This window comes from Trachinotus anak, unplaced genomic scaffold (genome assembly GCF_046630095.1).
Source record: "Trachinotus anak isolate AG129_WGS33_773 ecotype Australia unplaced genomic scaffold, CSIRO_AGI_Tana_v1 ptg000028l, whole genome shotgun sequence".
NCBI lineage: Eukaryota > Metazoa > Chordata > Actinopteri > Carangiformes > Carangidae > Trachinotus > Trachinotus anak.
The window spans coordinates 17,174,146-17,194,435 of NW_027273879.1; the positions used below are offsets into that span (position 1 = coordinate 17,174,146).

Consider the following 20,290-nt stretch of genomic DNA (forward strand, 5'->3'; position numbering starts at 1 on the left):
AAAGCCTGTTGTAGTACACAGTCATCGCAACACGTGACCAAAAATATTCTTCTTCTTCTCTAGACTAATTTCTTCTCCTTGGTCTCTGCTTTTCCTGAATCTGCATCCTAAAATATAGCCATAAGACCATGTTCATTAACTATTTTTATATTGCTATCTTATATTATATTGTGCATTTTAGCTTGCTGTGCATGTTTGTCTTTAAGGTTTTTGTAGGTCCATGAAATTTGCAGGCATATAAGACAATAAATATATAGTCTCTGAATGTTATCCTCCATTCAAAACGTCTGGCAGGCAGCTCTGAAAAAACACAGCATCTTTGGGTTTTTCACTGCTATTTTTCTTTACGGTAAGTGTCCATTATACTCTTCTTCATTTGTAGCTCCACATCAATACCTTTACTTTAAAATCCATCGTGTCTTTCATACTACTCTTCGTAATCACATTCCTGTCTTTTTGTTCATTTGCTGATTTCTGCCGATCATGACAGCCAGTGACACTATTATTGTGGAAATGCTATTGGTTTTTGAAAGCTGAGACCATGGCTCACGCTTTTGTTGAGAAGCTGCTGAGAGTAGAAATTCTCAGAAATATCTTTATTCATATTCTTTATATAGTGTGAGCTCAGACTCTCTTTTCAGGCTCTGTGGTAGAAACTGAATACACTGCAGCCTTTAAGAAACCTCTGTTTGTATGGAAACCCCATCATCTGATGTAAGCTACTTCCTTTTCTGATATGCGAATGCAGAAGCAGTGAGGTAGTTCACCACTGTTTATCATTATTATCTGCTGTATGTGAAGAATTATATGCTAAAATTCAATAAAGCATTAATCTCCACTTCATACTGGCTGCTTGTTAGAGTGTGTACCACATGTATCAACAATGAGTCTATCGGCTTTGTTAGACACAGACACTGAGATTGAAAGCTATCAACGCTTATCAAGTTGATTTAGAGAAAAAACAGTATGTTCCGATCAAATTGTATCAACTGAGAAATATTACTCATGATTGCTTCACTGCATAAATAATCTTAACAGCCTGTGCAGACTACCAATAGCATCAGCCACCTTCCTCCAGGCAGCAGTTCTTCTATCAGTGAGAGTCAGAATCAGACAGGAAAAGGAAGAGAGTTCACACAGGCCAGGAAATCTCGATACAATTATAATTTATCATGCAAACAAGCCATGAAGCTGCAGCACCTCAGCTCCAGTCATTAGTTGTGTACTTATCTTAATATATAATAATATTGAGCTCATTGTCTATAAAGTTTAAATGTAACAACAGAACTAAGAGTATATGCTAGCTGTTTGAGGCACTATTTAGATACAGCAATACCATAGACTGTACAACATCGGCATGCTAATATATGCACAGTGACAATGCTAATGTGCTATATTTTAGTAAGTAATGTTTATAGCATTTGTTCCCAAGCTTTTCCAACTCCAGGCCCACTTGAAAATCTCAAAGATGTTGGCGGCCCACTTAACAATTAGGAGGCCAAACAATGCAGATTTGAGAGAACTTTTTACTTCGATGGTAACAATGGAGCATGAAGGACTGAACAAAAAGCAGGATGGTCTGTCTCATGACTCTCTTCCCTTTTACCTCTTCCTGTTGATAACCAGCTATTCATTTTGATCCTCCAGTTTTTAGGTGACACAGGCATTTTTATAGATAATTGTTTTTACTTTTGAAATGATGGTAGGTCATAATCTTCTTGATGAAAATACAAAACACACTAAGTCACAGCACAGATTCAAATTCAGTGTAATTTTTATCAGAGCGACCATTTTTTTATTCATATGCACAAATCTGAATAGCCCCCTTACAACCACAGGCACATCATTCTGGGAAGTCCCAGCAGTAAGACTGAAACATTAGCCTGGAGTCAATCGTCTTTTTCTACTGATGTCAGGCAACCAGGGACCTTCGCTGAGAACTTACTGCGCTCAAATATGAACTCTGTGCTATCTCTATACTATAAATAAGACAACACAGTTCAGATGACTCTGCTTTGAACTTTACGAGAAATACAAATAGAACTTGGAAAGTCAAGTAATAAAACTGCTGGAGAAAGCTTTATATTATTACCAAGCTATTACTAATAGAATAAAATATAATGCAAACTCCAAATGTCATATCAGCATCATTCCATTCTTTCTATATTAAATCAAACACTACACCCTTCAACAACTGAAATATTTATGAACAGTGTTAAAGTTTGGGAGCAGGCTAAAATTCAAGCAACTGCTCAGCACACACTGGAGAACCTCAGGAAAACACTTTTCTCAGGACTTGTGATCTCCAAGAGTTTTACAAATTCCTCTGGTCAACCATGCAGCCAGTAGTTAAAAACAAAGTCTGACAGTCCCAAACTTCCTCTATTATTTAATGGCCAGACTGATGCATTTAATAAAACAGATATGATCAAATGAACAAAAAGTCTTGAGGCACACGGCGCACATGTTGTGAACCATCTATCAAAGACCTCATGGCACTTTAATAACACAAACCCCTGTTTCTGTCTCTGGACATCAGAAAGTGCTGAAAAGTTGCTGCTGAAAATTAATACCAGAATCGATGCCAAGTCTCTCCTGCTTCCATAGAAAATATTACATGGCCTGCACCATCCTATTCTTTACTTTCACAAGATGTTCGCTCCTGTTGCTGCTCCAGCGGTCATAAAGAAAAAAAAACTGAGATGTACATGCTGCCTCGCCTGCCGTGGCAGAGCTGGCAGGACATCCTGCTCACCGTGGCAGACCCATAATCTATCAACTGTTGTGTTGTATCGTTTTGCTCTGCGCATTTTCTTCTTGCATTGCAAAGGCATTTTGTCTTGTTACCACAAAATACAGGAAGTGCTGATGAAATGGGAACAATAGAGTAAACTCAAGGGGCCTTGTTGCACAGTATCCTTTGGCTGATGGCTCAGTAGGGAAGCACCTCGCATAGTCAAGACAGTATCACACTACAAAACTTAAGTTTACACTACAAATCTACATAAGCCCGAGTGATTATGGTGAATACAATTCATAGTTCTTGAGTGAAGAGGGACTAAGCCTCGCCTGTTCCTCTTTTAGAATTAATATTGTCTATCTACAGACAGAACCAGTTATGTTGCTTCATCATGAACATCTTTCTTTTTCATAAAAATTCAGAGTAATCACAATAAATTAAACTGATTTTGACAATTATTTAAAACAAGCCAGTCTAGTTCAGTCAAGGTGCTTTGTGAGCGCTTAAGGTCACATAGCTGATCATTAAAAGAATCACTGCAGCAGAGCAGCAGACTCACAGCGGGTGCTTTCGGTGGCTAAGGCTATATTTTGGCCTTAATTTGTGCCACTGCCTTGGTAACATCTGCTAAAGGAGAAAAGCAAGGACTGACTCCCACATGATCACACCTCACACCCATTCAGTTAGAATTTAACTTCTCCAGGTACCACCAGGGAACGGTTCCCACAATATGTCGCAAGTGGCCACACCAGCCTGGGAATTAGCAACCCTGTGTCAGGGTTCATATAATATAAACTGTTTTCCCAATTACGCTGTTGTGGTGTAATCGCTGGATTACATTCAGAGGCAACATTTTAGACTTTCTTTACTATAACCAAGTTCTGTGAGTTTCTAAACATAACCATAAAACTCGGATCATGCAGTTGTCACTACAAATGGATGTCGTACTGCATAAAACAAATACATTTTCTATCCGGTCAAAGTTATGTTTCCTTCAAAACACATCTGCTGTTGGCAAATTAGCTGTGTATAAACATCATTTCCAGGAGACAGGGTTGCCACTAGAGACCCCTCTCAGTAAAACACAATAATATTCAAAGCCTCCAAAATCCCTATAAAGTTGAAATAACAAAACAATATCAATAAAAAATGAACATAATAACCATCTTGAAGGTTGAAAAAGACATTGGTTTGAGGTTTGAGTGAATGTGCTGATGCTGTAGTGTGGTCTGTGACTATTTATATGAGCTGTGTGAACATATCTGTAGCAAAATGCAAATGAAATAATCACAAATAAAAATTAACCCACAGTTTGTGGTAAAAATTAGGAACATTCGGTCCCTAATCAAATGTTGCTAGAAATCTCTTAATCATCACCCCATCTCAAAGCTTAATCTCTAACACAAAGTGAACGATATTTACTTTGGGCAAACAGATTTATTTGATGGTCTAAAGTTGACATGAAAGAAGTTAAAGTACCAGTTACCTCTTTGGTTACTCAGATATTGCAGCCCCAGTATTTGTAGCAATCAATAGGACATTCCTCGAGTTGTCTTCATTAAGTCCCTGTCATTAATTTCATGCCATGGGCTGTTTTATCATTTCATTTCCTTTAAGGTTTTCTCCCCCTTTTGCCCTGACTGTTGATGTATCCATCCTGGGTTTCCGTCAACCCCAGAGGCTTTATACGTTAATGAAACAAAAGGGCTCATTTCAAATTCCATTTGCCCATCTCTAAGTGCACTCCATGATTAATTGGACCCACCATATCTTTTTTTCCCAAACAAGCCCCTGGTATCACAGGCATTCTCCAGCATCCTCTGCAGAGCCCCGGCCAGCACAGAAAATTCAATTAACATTGACATCATTTCTTTGAAACGCCTACCTTGCTGTGTCCACACAGGGAGGCAAAACAGTGTGTCATACACTTGATGGATGGAAGTGCTCCACCAGTCTCGCTTTGAAAATGAACTGTGTGGTCAAGGAAGGCTGCCCAGAAATGTGTGTCACTTTCCTTGCTCAGCTATCAGAGCTCAATCTTCAGCTTAGTGTCCTGACCTGCTGTCACACAGGCAGCCGGGCATGCTGGGAAAACATTAATGCCTGCATGTTAGAGACATTGTAACAGGCGTATTATGGTTGAATTAGACTATTTTCAAAACTGCAGCCTGTCATATAAAACCAAATTTTCTGCTCACCTATACCATGACATGAAAGTTGCATTATTTGAGTTTTGGCCACTAGGGGGCAGAAGAAGTTTAATATAGGCTGACAGACACAAGCCCCGACATATTATCAACATTTTTTTTTCTCTCTATATTAGTCTCTATCAACTCTTAAGAAAAATATCTGGCTCTTTAATTTCGACATGTTCCTCTTTCTTCAGCAGCTAGTTGCTGACTTTGTCTGTCCTTAAAATCAAAAGAATGAGCTAAATGAGGCTAAAAAGCAGAGCGACAGTTCAATGCTGATTTGGTGAATTATTAAATACTAATATACCAGTATTCATGAATAATTATGTATTTATTATGTAATTAATGATTAATTAAGGAATCACACTTTAACAAAAACATTTGGATGCTATTACATCTTCTTCGCAGACACAAAGTCCTTGTTTGGAAACCAGGCAGAATACAACTTGGATCAAATTCAGGAACGTTTTTGAGTGTGGCATACGAATACACACCTCCTGCAGACATAGTGTAACCGCAGTATCGCCTCCCCCTTTTCACAGCCTTGTGCACTGAGCTGTTGAAGACTGACTCACAGAAAGAGCAAAAACAAATAAGTCTCAGAGCAGTCAACCAAGAGGTCTGAATATGTTCTTGCCATCAGTTCCAGCCAGGACGCCAATTTTATATTTATAGAAACACATTGAAACGTCACACTAAGAGTAATGAGAGTAATTTTTTGCTGACCTAAATGAATGCAGCTGAATGTCAGTGATATTTAGAAAGTACAGAAATAAATTGTACAATGTTTTGTTCACCAGAAGACAGTTGTATGAAAATGCACTGAGAAGGCAACAGATTTGCAAGCAGAATCTCAGTGTATTTCTTGGAGCTTGAAAACAGTCCAACACACAGCACAACAAGACAGAATAAAGACCGGATAAAGGAATACGATCTGGAGGACATGATTAGACTTTCGAAAAGTGCATCAAATACTGATTGAATATGCTGGAGATCTTCTTTAGAATTAAAGAGATACAATGGCTATAAATAGTTTCAAAGGCCCTCTGGGATGTGAGGTTTATATTACACTGAAAATAAGACGAGCATTAGTTTCCTGAATGTCAATAAAATTTTACAAGCATGAACATAGTCTAGATTCTGTCAAGATAAACAGCCACCTTCTCTCAACTTAATGTCTAATTTCCCTTTAATTTCACCAACCTACAAAGTTGGAAGCAGCCATTATTGCTTAGTGTACAGTATATTAAAAGTTTAAGGAGTTCTGTAAATAGTTTCTGAATGCCATGTCTCATTTTCTCATTAAAGAAATCATCCAGGATGCTGGTGTTCAGCCAGCCTCCCTCCTGCATTCAAGCAGCAAACTGGATGAACAATTAGGCGTACTAATCTCATGAGGGCAAGCCTTTACCTCCCTATGAATAATTTACACATTTAACCAACTGAAGGCTGATAACAACGAAATGTATTTCCCTCTGCCAAGCGGAGGCTGGAGCTGTGCGTGTTTGCATTCTGCTGGCAATGAAAAGAGAGAGTGGGTTTTTCCCAAAATGTAATCAGTTTAATGTCTGAACTCGGCAAATGTGAGAGAACATCAGTTGTGAGAGGAGGCCGTGAACAGTACGGTGCAGTAATGGTGCTCTGAGATGCCTGTCTGCCCAGGGAAAGGAGCCTAACCTGTAAAGAGATAGACTTTATTCATTATATACAGTATATACAAATATACAGTCTGAGACCATCCCACACTTCATATATATATATTTATATATATATATATATATATATATATATATATATATATATGAAGCAACAGAGTCATAGCCCTCTGTTACATTACATAAACATAAGAGTGAGTTTCCTTTTGCAATCATTATCCTTTTTAATCGTTCAGATCGAGCAAAGGGAGAGTTGGAAAAGAGAAAAGAAGCAGAAAAACTTGTTGAAAAACTCTTACTAAAGTCTAAAGTGTAGTTTAAGTACCTGAGTCATTCTCTAAACTTTGAGACAAACTGTCAAGCTGTTATTTCAGGGAAGGAACACAGGGTTCTCCTCATACTCTGATAGAGCTTCATGACCCATGAAAATGAGCAACCAAGTTCAGAAAGATGATTAAAGATGAGCGTTTTTCCCCCTTAAAAAAGAAAAACAGCCTCTGGCTTCTCAGTGTTTAGACCTCAGAGAAACTTGACACAAAATTGAAGAAATGGTATGTGTCCTGAGACGGTGTTATTCATGTTTACTGGCACTTAAATTACTTTTTTGGTTTAGTTCAGAGGCTTTAATAAAGTGTTTGTTTCTTCTCCAATTTCCTGTACTGTGATTTATTCTCCAAACATTTCAGCTATCCTGCCTTTGTTAATAGGTTCTGTATAAACCATTGATTAGTCATGTGGCTTTGCAAAAGGAAACATATTTCAGTAAATACAGGAGTGGACTTCATTGCCAGTTTTTAGGTATCTAAAAGTATTGCAGTCCTTCAGTAAATCCTCCCTCAATGAAGCCTATAAAGTTCAATTTTCACTGAAGAGGTGTTGACTCAACATTATGGCAATTTTGGAGCTCTAGCTTGTGGTGCTGTTGAACTGAGGTCTTTTTAAAATTGTGTCCACTTCATTTGTATCAGTGAGGTAACAAGTCCTCACTCTCAATATGACCCACAGGAGGGTCTCCTGAGATAGCGCCCCCATGGCGGCGGGTACACTGGACCTTCGCCATTACATTATGAAACAGGTGGTTAAGTTAATCAATCACCATTTGGTTAGGTTTTTTAACATAAAAAAAGCAACCTGGTCAGATTAATAGCAAGATGATGGTTTGGGTTAAATAAGCCCTTCTTTAAGGTTAGAGGATATTTGTTGTCATATTACAATAATAAACATGCAGTTACAGTTTTGGAATGGTCATGGTTAAAACAAACGCCAAGTATGGGTTTCAAACAGGAAATACCATTTTACAAAATACAATTAATGTTTGACATATTTAATGTGTGGACAGTTATTTTCAGTTTATGGACACAGTTAGGGTTAGTGTTACCCTAAGAGTTTGGATTGATGGAGTGATGATGAGAGTCAAGCTGGTTGAGATTGTGGTAAGATCCGACCAGTGTTGGGCAATTTACTCAGGAACAGAGGCGGATGAAGTACACAACCTCCTTACTTGAGTCAAAGTACAGATACTGTGTGTTCAGTTTTACTCCAATACAAGTGGAAGTTCTACAGTCAAATTTTTAAAGTTAAAGTAGTGAAGTACTTGTTTTTAAAAATATTTAAGTATTAAAAGTAAAAGTAAATTTTCTAAATATTGATTATTATTAGCACAATATCTTCACCTATAGAAACCTACTGGATGGAGTTTTTGTAGAATCTTGTAGATAAAAATGTAAATACCTTTGAAGAATGTAACAAAAATGAAACAACTTAATTGAAAAAAGTTAGATTTTAAATGTTACTGTATTTAACACTAAAACATGTTTCTTCAGGTGACTTATCCATGTTAACAATTAGCTGAACTCCGTTTTTACATGCTAATCGACGTCAGTCTACAAACAGCAATCTGAAGTTTGCAGCAATCTGAAGTTTGCGGGCAAATATAGTTTTGACTATCCAACTACACTATGCTAAAGCGTTATCACATAATGGCAGCCAGCCGATCCACTTTATCAACCATCTCTATGGCTAGTAGAAAAAGTAAGGCAACTCTATTTCAGGACTTAGACATTAGGCTTAACATAGGTATAGCATGCATATACATACCTGGACGTGCTTCCTCAGGTTAGACAGCCACAATGTAGTTTGCTTTTGGCAAGCAAAGTAAGCACTGAAAGCGAAAACTGTCGCTATTCTTTTCACAAAACTTTAATAAACTTGGGAGATATGGCCATTGGTTGGCACAGCCTGTGCGTTGCTGAGATGTACCTGCCTCCTCGTCCGCCATCCTGTCATCAACAAGTAAGTACTAAACCAAGTGTGTTTGTGCAAGGAAAAATGAACGTGATTGCTGATAGGCTGTCCCTGTTAGTGACATCTTTACAATCCAATCATGTTTTTTTGGAAGGAAAATGTCAACAAAACACTAAATCCACAGGGTTTCCACTTTTTTATAAGAAAAAGTAACAAGTACTTGGCTTATGGATAGAAATGTAGTGGAGTGAAAAGTACAAATTTTGCCTTTCAAATGTAGTTAATTAAAAGTCATAAGTCTCCCCCCAACATGATACTCGAGTAAAGTACAGATCCCTGAAAAATTTGCTTAAGTACAGTACTCAAGTAAATGTACTCCACTACTGTCCGCCTCTGCTCAGGAAGTGTAATAAGTTACTTTTTTACTTACTCCCTCCTTTAAAAGTAATGATATTACTTTACTAATTAGTTATATTACTCGTTATATTACTATATTACTTTTGCTTTACAAAAATATTAAACATTGCAAATTTAATGGAGATGCCATATCTTCCTATTTTGTTATTTCAGCCTTGACAAATTAAACAAGGCCCCGATGTTCAGAAGTGAAATAATGATCATATCTCACAGCAGCTTCTCAAACCTCTGATCAGACAGTCTGTTCCTTGTCGGGGTGAGCACCAAACCTCCTAAACTAAAAATGGTAAGCTAGAGTCGGAGTGTTGTACTTCATATAAATGCTTTTGACATTTGAGAACTGGTTCAGAGTCTCAACCTCAGATCTCCTCAACCTCAAATCCATCACTTCCATCAGAAGTCCCTCACTTCTTTTTCTGCCGAGTAGCTGCCCTCAGACACTTTCATCATTGCTGTCTGACATAGTGGACACAGATGCCGCCCCAACACTGCTGTCAGAAGCTCCCCTACAAGCTCTCTCCTGCCCTCATCTCTCAGCCACTGGAGTTTGAACTTTGGACAACTAGCTGCTGCAAGAAGCAATCACTGTTTTGGTAACGCAATGCTGATAGGATTAGTACCGGTAATATTATTACTGTTTCAGAAATTACAATCCCTTACACTACTCTAAGAAAACTACAGTAATTCATTACTGAGTAACACTATACTGCCTAATACTGGATCACTGATTGGTTGCCAAATACCTGAAGTCAGCTGATTTCAAGGAGTGGGCTGAGAGAGGGAGAAAACAAGAAAATTGGGAATAGAAGGGAAATAAAGAAAGTCTTCCTGATTGAGCTAAGCTTCATGATGCTAACTTAGTCACAATGCTAAAATGCTAATGTTTAGCAGGTGTCATGTTTACCATGTTCACTGCCTTAGGCGAGCATGCATGTATGCTAACTTGTTTTTATTAAAAAATTAGCATCTAACACAACGTAGAGTGAAAGTCTTGGGATCAACAAAGTCACGATGGCACATCATCTGGGAATCATAAAGGCATGGATTTTGTGCCAATCTAGTCAGTAGATGTTGAGATATTTCAGTCTGGACTAAAGTCACAAACCAACAGACTTTCTAAAGCTTTGCATAGCCTTGCTCGGGCAAAATACAGTCATGCTCTTACACTGTGCATTCAGTAAGTATTCACACAAGCAAGATCTGGCTCTATGATCATACAAAGTACAGTAATATACAAGGTGCATCCACAAATATTCATCCTGAGGCACTTGTACCTTTCTTGCAACCCATGAGATGAATCTAACTACATGATGGATTCTATTTACTGTGCTCACAGTCATGAATAAATATCAGTTCACTGACTGAGGCCGGTGTTCTCAGCATAATAATCCAAATGTTGGTGAGCTCAATACTTTGTGTTACTTTGTGACCAATTAAATTGAAGATGTAACAGGTTTTAGGCGTAAACTATTTCCACTTTTTCTGATTTGCTCCATTAATGTACAGTATATGCAACAGATTCTACACAACACAACATTTTTTTGTCATTGAGATGGGGACGAGAATTCAAGGTGGCCCCAAATGAACACTGAAAGTTGCAATATAAACCTTTAGACTGGAAAGATCCATACCCTAGATCGATACACCCTGCAGCAGCGGGCTTATGAGACAACTCTGTTTTTTTTAAACATGAATGCATCACCCAGGCATTTGAGACAAAAGTAGAGAGGAAAAAAATAACAAAGTGAGCGCTGCTGCCCGGGTCCTCAGCAGGATCTGTGACACCTGTGGTCAGGTCATTGAGCCGTCGCAGTAACCATAAATAACACAGCCTGAAACAATAACCCGGGACAAGGAATAGCCTATTTGTCATCTTTGAGGTATTATTGATGCACTGGACCCCTCCCAACCCCTTTCAGTTTCTGCCTAAGTACATCTGGGTTCCCTCTGCAAATTAAAAGACAGGTGGCTTCAGCCCCTGGAGCAGTCCTAGTCCTTCAGAAGTCCCCCAAAACAATACCTTAACTGTCCCAGCCAGAGACATGAGCAACAGAACAAAGTGGGCAACTCTGTCATGCTTCTGCATGGATCTCTTAGTTCCAGTGAGTAGAAATCTTAATTCTTCAGCATACACTGATATTTTTAGACAAAACCGTGCCTCCAGCTTTATGGCAACAGTCTGGGGGACCGTAGAAAAAATCATTTTTAAAAACCCAGTATTTTTGATGTGACAATGCACAGACCATAAAGACAGAACAGAAACTACAACTTTTTCACTAGCTGCTTTAAAATGTAAAAATGAAAGGAATAGTCATGAGCTTATCAAAGTCAAGGGAGTTCATAGCTTCAGGAGGATGAATGTGTTCTTTCACTACAATGAGCCCATTAAATTTTGAACTGTCCTGTGTGCAGAGATTTGGCCTGATGTTGGTGCTAACAGGAGAGCTCACTGCAGTTTTGTAGCATGAATCCGTTCCTAATTTGTTGGCATCCTGCCCATTAGTTTCTGATATTGCTGGTGCGCCAATAAGATTTTGGGCCAATGGCAACACAAATAGAAGTCAGCGGTCACCAAAAATATTATGATTCATACTCTTGAGACAATGAATATATGCAATGCAAAATTGAAATTCATGGAAATCTAGCCAGTAGCTTATGATGGAGCTTGTCCAACAAGTTCTCCAAAATAAATGATAAAATAGGTTGTGTATCACTGCCTTCCACAACCACTCACATTAGTTTTTTCTCCTTAAAAAACCTCTGTGGTGACACTTTGTTAGCTTTAGGAAACTAAAACTACTTTGTTAAGGTTAGAAAAAGACCACGGTCATGGTTATAAGGTTATCAGATACCATTGAATCAGTGCAGAAGAAGAGGATGCAACAGTATGATGTAATTAAAAGAGAGAAGCAAACTACAGCAACATAGAAAATATAATGGAAAAGGAATTTTCCATCATATTGAAGGTTACAGAGTCCTATGACAACTTTTTCATCTGCTGCTATGTTTTGTCTCTCCAGTGAAGAAGAAGCCTCAGTGGATGTTTAGGTCACATGCTTCATGTGCGTCATGATTAGTCTCTTTTTCAATGCACTTTGTCACATTTTGCTTTCATCAGTACACCAACTTCTCCACCTCAGCCAAGCATAAGATTTGTTTGCAATAAGTTGACTTTTTTATAAATTCCTGGCTTTTCCACTCCAGTTTTTTATGCATAAATTGATGGGTGGAAACACAAAACAGCTTAGAGTAAGACATTTGACCCATAGTGACCTGCCTTCATCCTTCACAGTTTTCACACCACTAAAACGCCTTCACACTGCTCCTGTCTGTGTGGCTTGAGTGGTCACAAGAGGCAGAAAGTCATAAACATGGGTCACTTTAAGTGTTTGAGGAAAAAGCACTTATAAAATCAGCTGGAGAAAAGATCTGGGGCTCAAATCAAATCACTGTAATTTAATACTAAAAATAACACCAACTTACAAAGTGATCATTTGTCTCTCTGACTTCCCACCACATAAACACACACACACACACAAATAGCCATTATACACTGGTGTGTTACTGAATGATTAATGGCCCTCATAAAGAACAACCTTTTTCAATGATGAACACAAGATAAAGATAAGGCACATGTATATATTTAACATTTTTAATTCCTCAGTGTACTGTAAAGTAAACTGAAATTGAGTGAAAAGTAAATCTACTGTAAAAAAATTATTTACCAATATAAACCAATGAAAAAAAAAAGTGCACAGAGAAACAAATCACATTTATTCTGCCTTAGCATCCTGTCACCTGTCTGGGTCAGGAAAGAGATTCTCATCATCATCACAGGCAATGTTAGACCTAGCCAGGCAGTATGTATGCCTTATCCTCCCCTGACAAGCCTCAACTGTAATTTCTAAATAAGCTTCCTCCACAGCCTGGAGGAGGTGAATACGGATGTGAGCGTCACTGTTATAAACCTTCCACCGTCACACCAAAATCAAAAATCCTCTATTGGGTTTAGGAAGGGAGAATATGCAGGTGGGAGGATGATGCTGAAACTTGGGGAGTAGTACAGCTGCTGTGGTTGTGCTGGCTCCCTCTGGTCTAGTCAGTGTATATGACCTCACTGACCATCAAGGAAAGTCAGCAGATACATGGTGTTGTTCTGTAAATGGTAAGTGGACTGCACTTGTATAGCGCTTTTCTAGTCTTAGTAACTCAGACACTTAGACACCACGCAAAGCGCCCTACAATATGTGCCACATTCACCCATTTACACACAAACATACAATCACAAACTAATACAGTGATGGAAGGATTTGGTGTCTTGCCCGAGGACACTTCGATACACAGACTGTTTGATTAGTGGACGATCCCCTCTACCTTCTGAGCCACCATGCCACGTACAGACAAGGGTGGCATGGTGGTGAGGGACCCTTGGTGGCTGATGGCAGCACAATTGGTCACATTATCTCTTGCCTGGGCTACTGCAATGCACTTCTGGCGGGCCTTCCTCTGTGCACAATGAAGCCCCTACAGATGGTCCAGATTGCGTTCCTCCAGGGAGTGTTGTCTGGCATTTTCAAGAATCTCTTGAAAACTCATCTCTTCCGAGAGCACCTCCTTTCCTAAAACCTAGCATGTCTAACTTGCATTAACTGTGCACTTTTGGTGAACTTCCTTAAACAATTATGGAATAGATGTAGAACTTAACGTTTTAAAGTTTCCCACTGCACTGATGCTTTACTGATGTTCTTTACTTGTAATCGCTTTCGATAAAAGCGTCTGCCAAATGAGCAAATGTAAATGTAATGTAAATTTGCTCCCTGCTGGCCAGGGATATTCACAATGGCCCCGGTGGCAAGTTATTCTCCTTTCCTTTGTATCTCACACAAGCCAGTGATATTGTTGGCCATGATTTCCATCTCTTGCTCTCCTGAAAATAGCTGTCTTCCACCTCCATTAGGTGGTCATCTCTCAGCTCTCCAAAAATAGAAGTACTGATGGGATTATGGAGGATCCATTGTTGTGGATACATTGTTCCACAGCAAGTGAACTGACCCACAGCCCTTTGATCTATCTATCCTAATGTTCAATTTTGACTCTTAGGCTACATCCACACTATAACGTTCTCATTTTAAAACGCATCACCTCCCGTCCACACTACTCCAGAGTTTTTGACCCCCAAAAAAAGGAGACTTTTGGAAATACTGCTGGCCCCGTTTTAGTTTGAAAACTGCATTTTAGTCTGGACGGATAAAAACTGAGACCTTTGGACACATTAACATAGATACCCCCAGCTGCACCTTAATTGGGTCTTATCAGCCTCGACTATTAGTGGTGAAAGCAACATGAATAAAGAAATACAAGAGTTATTGACATTGTTGTCTTTGCTAGCAGCTGTTGCACAGTTAAATTCTGCATTTTAACGCCACAACTGCCTTTGTTTTTCTTCATTCGTTGTACATTGTATAACTAATCAACTGCTTCCTGTTTACACTGGCTCATGGATAAATGGTCATTTATGTTTGCGTTCTCAGGTTTGTAGTGTGGATGGAGATAATTTCTGACACAGAGTTAAAATGGTTGTCTGGACAGAGATCCATTTCGTTTTAAAACATCATTTTAAAACAAAAACGTAGTAGTGTGGACATGTCTTAGTGTTTCCACCAGGGGAATTGTGTGATAGTTGTGATCCAGCTGAGATGACTTCAGTGAATGATACTGAGTGTCAGTGATTTCTAAATGAGCACATGGTGCAGCTGCTGAAATGTGGTGAGATTTTCGTGTAGACAAAATGTTCAACCAATCAGAATCATGTGTAAAAACAGGAGGACACTGTTGACAGTTTTGGGTAATGGGTCTGTCTTTTGGTTGAAGGTGTCATGGTTTGGGATGTTTAAGTGTAGTTACTGGGTCCAGTTACAGAGTGTGAGTGATGTGAATGAAGCTCCATGGCACAGAGGAAAAGGGTATGTCAAGGTTTGTCTAAACAGATATTAGTCTGATCAATTTGTGGCTGTTTTTGGATTTTCTGATAATATGAAGAATATATAATATCACAAGACTTGTCCTTTAAAATACTGATGTTGCTGTATGTTTTAAACCCAGTAAACTGCATTTTTGTAGGTTGGTTTATGGACAGTAGGGACATGTCCCTACTAATGTCAGAGTGTTGCTGAACTGTCCTTACCAATATTTTTACCTATTTATCACAAGCTTTTCATTGTAACTCACTGTGTTACCAGTAAGATCAGGATGCCAGGTTTGTGTATTTCTGAGATTTGAACATGGCTCACAGCATATAGTTGAGAAACAGAGGGGCACACAATTTTACACTTTAATCAAATCTATCACATCAAGGTTTTCTATATAAATATAAGAATCTAATATAAAAAAGTTAAATATCTGTTAAAATAAGAGAAAAAAACATGACAAGTTCAGTTTCAGACAAGTTGTATCAACTGACAAATAAATTCAAGTGAACTCTCTGCAGAGTCAGGCTTTTTATATACACGTGTGTACATATACGCAAATGAATAAGACAAGTATGGTGGCCCAGAGAGTTCAATTCACCGCAGCTTAAGAAAACATATGCTAATAGGCAAAACGCAAGCAAATTCAGAAAATATCTTCATCAATTTGACAACACATGCGAAAAATAAAGATAAACAATTTTCCTGCAAATACTAACAACACAACCAAATATGGAATACCACCACCACCATTGTCCTCTGTGCTAGGTGTGGTGTGTTTGTGTATTTGCTTTTCTTGTGATGTGAGTATTTACATCATGTGTGTTTTCAAATTGAACATGTTTTCAGAGGTTGCTTGTGTTTTCTCTATTTGCACATGTCTTAAGTTGCAGTGAGTTGAGCTCTAACTCTGGTGATCTGACAAAAAAATGTCTTCAAGGTCGACTCTGATCATTGGAAGCTTGTAAAATCCTCTATGTTACTTGTGGTAAACATGTAGAAACGTATCACTTTGCCTCAGTTATTCTTCCTTAATAATAAACAGTAACAGCCTTGGTCGTTTGGCTCAGAGGTTACCAGATCACACACAGTGCCTAAATGAGCAGGGCATGTGCACACCCACTAATGAAAAGGTATGAGCCACTTCGGCGGGGGCGGGGCCTGGCAGGATCAGGTGGGATGGTCCACTGTGGCTTTAACTCAGGCCGGAGGAGGCAGGAGGAGGAGGATGGCAGGAGGGAGGGAGCACTTGACTTTTCTCTCCGTGCTGTCTGAGGCAGACAGAGGAACGGATGTTTACTTTCAGAGAAAATGAACAGATTTTTTCCCCACTCTTTTTTTTTTTTTTGAAACTCGGTGCAGTGATGTATGAGCCCTCTGAAGAGGTAAGACTCCCCTTCTTTTCCTTTCCCTTCACCCATCAGCAAATTTCACAGGCTGAGTGACTTCCAATCTCCATAATGGATCATGATAATTGTTTTTGATTTGTTTTAATCGGATGGAGAATGTGGTGATTGTTTTTTTAATAGACCACTGATGAGCACATTGTTAAAACTGATTTATTTTTTACCATCAGTTGCTAATGCTAATTCATCCAACCTATTGTTTAGTGTTTGTTTATTCCTGACATTTTTTAAAAAGTATTCAAACACCGTAAAAGTAAACAATAATGTTTCCTATTTATAGATTGTTCCAGCTGCATTTACATTAATATTCAGAACATTTCCCCTCAACAGGTAGGCCATGTTAATCAAAAAAACACAGACAGGGATTGGGAAGTAAATCTAAATACTTTATAGATATAAAGAAAATGATGATTGATTATGCTTTTAGTTTAGCAGATGGCAAAGGCCTGTGGTTTTAAAAATCCTCAGTGATTAAAGATCAAAGATTGATTAAAAATAAAAACACAACCTCTTTAGATGATTGAAAGCAGAAAACAAAAGACTTCTCGTCCTTTCTGAAGGGCAGTGTGTAGCTTATGTTCAAGGTTGATAACACATAATGACTCATGTCATGAGGGTATTGAATTATGAACTTCAGGCAATGGCTTGCCCCCCCTCACCCCCACCCCCCCAAAGGAGTGCACAGCATTTTAGAAATGGACTTCAATTCATCACGGTAGTGCACCGCTCCAGAGACCTGACACAAACCGTTAAATTGCAGTGTTTGTAGAAACCAGTGATAGATGAACTCTGCAGGGGCCCTACAATGGCTGCAGAACAGATTACTATGTTGTACAGATTCATGTGTGTGCTTGAAGAGGATGTTGGATTTTATTGTTCAGTTGTGACCTGGAGGAAACTTAGATTTCAGTCACCACTTGATATCCAGAAATGGAGAAATATTTCAAATGTCTCAACATGAAGAGTGATTTTAGTCATTTTAATTAATGATTCATTGATTGAGACTCAGATTAGAAAAAAAAGGCAAACATTTTCTGGTAACAGCTTCTCAAATGTGGGGATCAGCTGCTTTCCTCTGTTTTATATTGTTGTAAAAATCAGAAATATGTCTCCATTTTCCATTAATCAAATGATAAATAACTCAAGTCCATGTCCAAAAAAGACAAGGACAGTAAATCAGATGTGTTACAGGTGAACAAGTCAGACAAAGTGCCAAAGCTTAAATCTGCTTTTTTTTTCTTTTTGTTTTTTCTTTTTTTTTCCTACCACCTTCATGATGAATGTGTCACACAACATACTAAAGGAATCTGTGTGATGCAATGCAGATAATATTGTGAATGTCATTTTTGTAGTAATAATAATAATGTGGAGCCATGCCTATGAGCTGCTGGTCTGATTGAATGTGCCCATTGTCAGGCTACATTAAGCCATTTAATGTGCTTGCCAACATCCTCCTTCCTAAAACGAAACCCTAATTGTAATTCCAATCATAGATTTAATTGGCCGACTTTGTTCCAGTTCTGTAATGACCACTTTCCGTCAGATTCACTAATGCAATAACCTGAGTGGTACACCTTTGGTTTCCAGATGTAAATGGGAGGGTAATGATGTCCACTGATAGCTTTTAATCAAATGTTATCCTCCTGAGAAGATGAGGGATGTATGCGGTCTCGCTGATGGTCAGCAGGTGGAAAATGCCCCTGTGGCTGCGACTAGTGATGATGATCATTATCCATTCATCTCTACATTGTGTATTTAGTTCATAAAAAGTCAGAAAAAAGTCAAAGCCCATCACAAGCTGACATCTTCAACTTGTTTTGTCTGACCAAGGCTCACGCAAAACCTTAAGATATTCAATGAATAATTATGTAGAATGAATAAAACGAGCAAATCCTCATATTTGAGAAGCTGGAATGACAAATACATAAATAATAAATATATAAATGTCAGATATGGCATATTTCCTCAACAAGTGATTATTCAATTATGAATGCTGCCAAAAGTTTGATCAAACACCTTCACGTTTGAATGTGATTCCATCTGTAAACTAGGAAACAGGTCAGAGCTTCATTTCTGTTTAATCTTCATACAGTTTTGACTTGACTGTAGTACTGAAGGACGTGGCTGCATTATCTCACTCCAGCTTTACATCTGGGGAAATGCACGGGGATGGTAATTCCTCCACTGGTTCAATATAAAAACCTGCCATATTTATTTTTGCATTTGTGTTGCTCTTTCCTGACTGCTCCTGCCCTTTTTTCAAAATACAGGCAGCTCAACAGAATTTGCATTTTGTCTCTCCGTCCTTTCCTGGAGGAAAAAAAAAAGAATGATGAATAAAACATGCCAAAAACTCACAGGATGGGGCTGGAACGGGTGGGGAGGCAGTCAATAATTGTACAGACTGAAAAAGTCATTTAACACAACTTACACCACTTCATCATTTTGTTACTGCTCTGCTATCACCCCGCTGCCCATTCCATAGAAATACATGCATGAATAAAACATGAGGTGCAGAGACATATAGTAGAGTTTTTACTGTAGAGATTAAGCCGTGTTTTGCGCAGCAGGGGCCAATGCAGCGTGTGTGAATAAAATGTAAAGTGTGCCATGTGTCAGAACACGTTACATTTCACTTGTTTAGGCTCAGAGCATGAATGTGTCACCTGTCCCTGACCTGCTGCTCTGGTTTGAAGCTCTAACAAAGACTTGTCTTTATTGCACTGCCTTGTGTACAGCTGGGAACAATGTATGGCATCATTCATTTCTTCAATGATGATGTTGTCATTGTTGGAATGGTTCTATTTTATCACCTCAGGTCAGCGTAAATCTATGTGCTGTTTCACAGTAGTCCTCAAACACAGGTCTGCTTTTTAGATGTGGTTAATCTCCTTCCGCACTCACTTGGTCACACTGAAAAATCTCATTACAACCCAAAATGTTTTCCAAATATCACTGCCCCAAGCCATTCTGCTGAAACAATCCGATATCCATTCACCGCCTATTTCATTTCAGTTCCCCCTCCGGCCACTGGCGTGGAAATCCCGGCATCAAGTGTTTATTTGGATGAATTTCGTTCCACCTCTTGGTGGGATGTGCACTGAGCAAAAGCCTTTGATCTTGCGTGAACATGTGACAAGCATGACTCTGCTCTCTGAAGGCTTTATCACAGCTGCTTTTTTATTCTGTTCTTCCTCGCCGGCGTTTATCTCACACGATGACATCCCTGATCTCCAACACGTACACTCAGAGTACTACTGAGTGCGTCTATCGTGGGCCAAAGCCTTTGCCGCCGTAATATAGTGCCCTCCTCAAGGCTCAATTCCTGGCCTGTCATCCAGCGGCTGAGTTAGAGCCCAGTTTGCAGACACAAGACCTTCAAGGAAGTCATCACAGACTCCAGCTGAATGTTTACTCTTGAAAAAAAAAAGATCTCTGCTTTCATTTATCTTTGTATTCTCTGCATGGCTGCCTGCCTTTTCATAATGTCACACGTGATTTCATTTTTGCCCTCAAGGATTATTATTGCCTCTGTGGTGTCCTTGTCTTATCTCAGTTGTTTTTTGTTTGTATCCTATATCTTTTTTTTTTTTCGTATAATCTTTGCCACTCTGCTGAAGAACACTGTCTCCATAAAGAGATGTTTTCCTTTGATTTCAAATTGCCTGGT

General features: G+C 38.8%; 1 long non-coding RNA gene across 1 annotated transcript; it reads right to left on the reverse strand.

The window, feature by feature from the left end:
• Positions 1–4,070: 4,070 nt before the first annotated feature.
• Positions 4,071–8,973, reverse strand: LOC139611796 (uncharacterized). Its single transcript, XR_011686361.1, has 3 exons — positions 8,685–8,973; positions 5,427–6,609; positions 4,071–4,825 (listed from the first exon to the last, which is right to left on the reverse strand). It is a non-coding gene; the product is annotated as an uncharacterized lncRNA (long non-coding RNA).
• Between the last annotated feature and the right edge of the window lie 11,317 nt (positions 8,974–20,290).